We start from the raw sequence: 6,623 nt of genomic DNA on the forward strand, positions 1-6,623 counted from the left end.
TCCACGGCCCTTCTAGGGCTCTGAGGATTGCTTCTCAAGAGTTTGCAAGTGACAGAAGAACACCTGTCACACTGGGGCATCTGGGTGGCTCAGCCGGTTAACCACCCGACTCTTGATTTCAGCTCGGGTCATGATCTCAGTGTCCTGAGATTGAGCCCCATGTCGGGCTCCATGCTCAGCGAGGAGTCGGCTTGTCCCCCTCTCTCTACTCCCACTCTCTCTCTCTCTCTCAAATAAATAAATAAACTTTAATAGATGTATTATAAAAAAGAAAACCTGTCACACTGTTTTGTGGTCTCATTTTATATTTTAAAAGGTTTATCTAAATCCAAAAATGCTTTTTGTGTCTTTTTAAAACTCTGTGGAGCATTTTGTGAAAAGCTAAGAATAATCAGGACTTGTAATTTCATGTCAATTACTTTGGGGAAGTCACTGAATTTTCGTTCTCCTTGGATGGTAACTGCAATGTTCAAATCTGTAGTTCTTATGAATCTCCAAAGATCCTTAAAAGAAGAGGGTCCGGAAGCTACTTTCAGTATTTGTAAAAACCTATCAGAAATCATATCTACGTTAAAGCTTCAAAAGGTTAAAAACAAACAAACGAACAACAGCCCTGTCAGAGTCACGCCAATCACCGCGGCCAGCGCTGTGTTGTTTGCACAAGAGACTGGTCGATGGAGAATGACAGTGCTTTATAGATTTTAGGGAGACTGTCTCCTCAATTTTTAATGAGGTCCAGGGCCCATGTGGACAGCACCACTTTCACCCAGGCTTCACGCGGGCTGGTGTGTTTATGCTGGATTGCGCTTTCTCTCAAGCAATCTGCCATCACCTCGGCTCCCCACATGCATTCAATGGCTTACTGCCTTCGACAAATACATGTTTTCTACAATAAACACACACACACATCATTTCCCGGGAGCACTTTTACCGAAACAATTCCTTTGGAAGTTAAACTTATATGGTGAGCCATTATCTTTCATTTAATGATAATTTGATATTTTGTTATATTTCAAGTTTTCAGTTTCGGATTCCTGTCTCTACTTTTCTTGCTTGTTGATTTTCCTCAGCTCCTTTTCTCTTATTCAAGGGCCACTATCCTGCTTTCTTTCTTTAATACAGATACTTCTATAGGCTTCTCTTATACTTTTTAGATAGTCTTATCACTGTTTCATTATTTATCATTATTTATTACCTTGTTATTGTTTATTACCTAGTCTTTCATGTAGCGTTAGTGAAGCATTGATTCACTGGAAAAAACATCCTTCAACAGAAATGTAACTGGGCCGCAGGGGTGCATGAGCCCCTGGCTCCGGGGTCCCAAAGAGATGTGGCCAGTCACTGCTGACAAAATCCAAAGGCAGAGAGACCAGCGGTGGTGAAACAAGAAAGGAGTTTATTTCAGGGAGGCCAACACCTGGAAGACAGCAGACTAGCATCTCAAAGACTGTCTCCAAAGTGCTGAAAGTACTTCCAGGTTTATATAAGGGAAACGTGGGACAAAGGTCGGTGGATACGTGCAGATGGGCAGTGAGGTCAGGTGGACCATCGTCTTGGGGTCAGTCATCATCATTGGGTTGCTGGCTCAGGGCGGTTCTCATTGCTTGAGGGGGTAGTTTCAGTTCCCATCTGGGGATGCTTTGCCTGCAGGGTCTTTGGCCTGAGTTAAGAGATATGCTAGAAAGAACTGAATCAGTTAGAAAGTATGACTGAGGTCAAAATGGAGGTGCCTGAAGTCCTCTTTCAGACACATAATACAAGTATCTCTCTTTGACAGAAAACTAGGACTTCATATTCTGACTCTATTGTTAGTAGCCTGTGCCTTTCTAACTATCCATTTGCTCTCTCTCCTCCCCAACCTCTCACCTACTTCTTTGAATAGCTTAAATATTTGAATACACAACGGTCTTCAAATATCTTAAACTATCATTTGGCAAAATCTCTGCTTCTTAGCTCTGTGCCTCTGTGTTCTATGTCCCAAATTTCAACAATTTTCTGATTCAGAATCTCTCATGTTAAATATTCCATTAAATGTTAAATATTCCATTAAATGTGTGCTTTGGGACTGGGATAGATTCCTTTCAATAAGCACACACACGCATTTGGGCATCCCGTGTCCTATCGCTTTCTGAGAACGCAGAAAGAATGGGATATTCTGCAGAATGGGTTATACTCAGAAAGGGGTTCAGATACCCTGGACCCTTCTGTTCCTAACTACACTGATTTCGTTTAGGGTAATCTTCTAAGGATACTGTTTTATTTTTTTAATTAAAGATTTTTGTTTCTTTATTTTTGAAAGAGAGAGAGAGCATGGGCAAACGAGAGCAGGAGCTGGGGAGAGGGTCAGAGGGAGAGGGAGAAGCAGACTCCCTGCTGAGCAGGGAGCCCAATGTGGGACTGGATCCTGGGACTCCAGGATTATGACCTGAGCCAAAGGCAGATGCTTAACCAACTGAGCCACCCAGACGCCCAGGATACCTGTTTTAAAAGTATTTTAGAGTTCTACATTTTCCTGTGTCATCTTTTATAAAAATGTCTGGTTTTATACACAAATATTAGGAACATTATAATTTTTCTGCTTACATAAAAAGAATAAAATCTTTGAGTTCCCATACTGACGGCATGTGCTGGGAGATTCTCATTTGTTTCTGTCTCAGAGCCCGATACAATTAAGGAGACAATAAGTGTCTCTCTCACCCCAAGTGCTTGTGATCAGTGAGAAGCTGCCCACTTTCTTTTCTTCAGTATATAATTGGACAAATAACAATGTAAGTCTGGAGGTTTCAGAGATTCAAATGATCCTTTTGGATAATTTTTGTTATTTCTGTCCTTAAACATATTTTCCTACCCCTGCTATTATTTTCTTTATTCTTGTTTTTTATTCTATTTCTTCATCAACTCCTTCAGGTGGTATGAACGAGTTGATTGTTAAATGGAGGTGAAGAGTTGACGTGGGTAGCTGGTGGGTGGGTGATCCAGGGAAGTATTTAATGGTGACAATCACCTATCATGAAGGAAGCCTGAATGGAGAGGCTATTTTGTGACTGAGCTGGGAACTGGTCTCTTTCTATTGCTTGGTTTCCTAAAATAGCCCGTATGTGGTTGCTTACAAACGGATATGTAAAGTGTGCTTCTTTGCTCTGCTCGGACATCACGCATGTCCCCCTACTTCGTGTAAGTGCTGTGATTCAGCTTTTCCATTCTCCTGGCTTTGGTCTGGAGCTCCCTCTTTGGCCACCTGGGCTGGTCAAACAGCCTCTTGCGTGGCTCCCTCCAGTGGACTTCTATATGCACCACCTGACACACCGTCCCGAGGGGAGACGAAGCCATCTACTTGCTTCCTTTTCTATTTTTTTTAAGATTTTATTTATTTATTTGACAGAGAGAGAGACAGCCAGCGAGAGAGGGAACACAGCAGGGAGAGCGGAAGAGGAAGAAGCAGCCTCCCAGCAGAGGAGCCTGATGTGGGGCTCGATCCCAGAACGCAGGGATCACCCCCTGAGCCGAAAGCAGACACCCTACTTGCTTCCTTTTTCTAGAAGATAAAACTCCCAATATCGGACTCTCACCTTTGTTTTATTGGTTTGTTTTCCTATTTCTTAATTCATTTTCAAAACTATTAAAGCTATTTGTTGGCTTCTAAAGATCTATTTCTTTCTTTTCTTTCTTTTTTTTTTTAAGATTTTATTTTTACGTAATCTCTACATCCAATGTGGGGTTCGAACTCACAATGCCAAGATCATGAATCACATGCTCCACTGACTGAGCCAGCTGGTGACAGTAGCTTCATCATTGTAGTTCTTTGCATATGTAAAATATTTTTTACAAGTCCTCTTTTACTCCATATTTAAATCTGAGCTTAAGTATTTAAACTTAAAATATCCAGACAACTTAAGTATTTAAATTAAAAATATAAAGCAATAAAATTTTGCAAAAAATCCTACATGACTACATCTACAATTTAGGGGCAGGGACAACCATATCAAAGATGATAAGAAAGCAGAAACTATGTAATAATAAAACGGAATTATTTGATGAAATACCATGTAAAAATATTTGTGTGATAATATATTCTATAAATACAATTAATACACAATTAGCACATAAATCATCGATCTAGTAAAATTGTACTTTGCAGATTATAAAATTTGATTCATTACATAGAAGTAATAACTTATGAATTTCTTAGGAAAGTCTAAGGGAAAACTGGGGAAAAGGTATGAATTTTCAGTTCCCAAAGACCAACCCAAAAAGACACAATGTTTAGAAAAATAGAAAAACATCAGCACCATGCATCACATTAAGAGATGTATACTCAAGAGCGCCTGGCTGGCTCCGTGGGAGGAGCATGTGACTTTGGATCTTAGAGTCCTGAGTTAGAGCTCCGCATTGGGTATAGAGAATACTTAAATAAATAAACTTAAAAAGATAGAGAAAGATTTAATAAAAAGTTCCTTCTACATTAAATAACTATCAACATTTGTAATATATGCTGTCTTGATCAAGGTGTACTACTAGTGCTTGTGATAACTCAACCCAAAAGAATTTTATTAACACTTTATACCCTATGCTCACAGGAAATTGAAAACACAATTCAATTGCACATTTCTGTTGAAGAAAACTAGAAAAGCCTGACCACTAAAGATTTATAACTAACATTGTGTATAAAGCTGTAGGGAAAGTAGAATGAAAATTCTACTCATTCAAGGAGGAAAAGTACATAAAATTTGAACTGTGAGCTCATCCATGTGCCTTTCATATTATCATGGTGACATCAAATCACCAAAGAATGTGGATTCCACTGGATACATCTTAAAGAACAACTTTCGCTTTCAACATTTTTATTTTAAAACGTTTGCATTTAAAATAAGTCAATCATTTAATTATTTGTAACCATTTAAACTTGGGGTGGAACATTTTATATGCCACTTAAAAAATATCTAAGTGGGGGGGGCGCCTGGGTGGCACAGTCGTTAAGCGTCTGCCTTCGGCTCAGGGCGTGGTCCCAGCATTATGGGATCAAGCCCCACATCGGGCTCCTCTGCTAGGAGCCTGCTTCTTCCTCTCCCACTCCCCCTGCTTGTGTTCCCTCTCTCTTGCTGGCTGTCTATCTCTGTCAAATAAATAAATAAAATCTTTAAAAAAATAGAGAGAGAGTTAAAAAAATATTTATCTAAGTGGGGTGGGGGCGCCTGGGTGGCTCAGTGGGTTGGGAGTTTGACTCATGGTTTCAGCTCAGGTTATTGTCTCAGGATTGTGGGATCAAGCCCCACATTGGGCTCCATGCTCAGTGCAGAGCTTGTTTGGAGTTCTCTCCTTCTCCTTCTCCCTCCCCCTCTGCTCCTCCTCCCAGTCTCTCTCTCTCTCTCTCTCTCTCAAATACAACAAATATTTTTTAAAAATCTAAGTGGGCACCAAATTTAGAGGGATTGAAAGCAAAAATTTTGGAGACTATCATGGTACACACTGTGGTCAATCAGAACAGTACTGAGAGAGTAGGGGCACCTGGGTGGCTCAGTTGGTTAAGCCTCTAACTCTTGGTATCAGCTCAGGTCTTAATCTTAGCGTCCTGAATTCAAGCCTCAGGTTGGGCTCCAAGCTAAGTGTGGAGCCTACTTAAAAAACAAACAAAAAACAGTACTGAGAAAGTATACTCCACCTCTCAGAACTATGCAGCATGTCCCTATTTAATGCCATTCATCTAGGACTGGGGCCTACAGAATTTATGATACCCAATAACCTCTGAACTTTTCCTTTAAAGTTGGTGTTTTGAGGGACTTTTGTTCCAAGTGGCAGAAAGAGCTACCATTTAGTGCCCATGGAAAGAGCACTCCATCCCAGGATTCCTCAACTCCACTCAACAAGGCTGAACCTGGCAGATTCCATATAAGGTAACTTTCCACTTTAAGATTTTGTAAGTCAGTATTAGAAACCTAAATTACAGGTTTCAATAAACTGAATACGTAGTTTTGACTACTGATGAAATAAGTAACTGCATATGCGGATTTAGTAATTTATCGTACTGTGTACATACCCAAAGCCATCCTGAATACAATGATTGCTATCCAGATAAAAACAGGAACTCAAATTTGGGTAGGACACATCTCTAGATTGCGAGGTCCAGGTTTGGCAAGAATGTAGATTCTGGAGTGGCAGTGGGCAGTACATACCACCCTTAAAAAACTGAAATAGAAACTCACAAGATTTAGGCATTACAGAATTTGGAGTTGGAAGAAATAGGTACGAGTTGTTACCATATTCCTAAGTTGTGAGTTCCCTCTCTTTGCGGTACCTGGGTGGCTCAGTCATTGGAGTGTGCAACTCTTGATCTCCAGTTTGTGGGTTCGAGCCTCACGTTGGGTGTAGAGTTAACTCAAAAATAATTTTTAAAAAAATCTTTAAAAACAAACAAAGTTCACCCTCTTCTACTGCCAGGCATCTAAGCCTTGAAAAGACATTTCCTCCCTCACCCACCCACTCCCACACATCGTTATTTCATTATCAACAAACTGGAAATAAAAAATATCTTGTCCAGCCTGTTTGTCCCAGCAACTTTGGGAGTCCCAGCAGGTAAAGTGGACATACTAATTTGCAAACTTTTGAGTAGGAAAAGAGTTATATTA

Source organism: Ursus americanus, chromosome 14, assembly GCF_024610735.1.
Source record: "Ursus americanus isolate L20-20 chromosome 14, mUrsAme1.1.p, whole genome shotgun sequence".
NCBI classification, from domain to species: Eukaryota; Metazoa; Chordata; class Mammalia; order Carnivora; family Ursidae; genus Ursus; species Ursus americanus.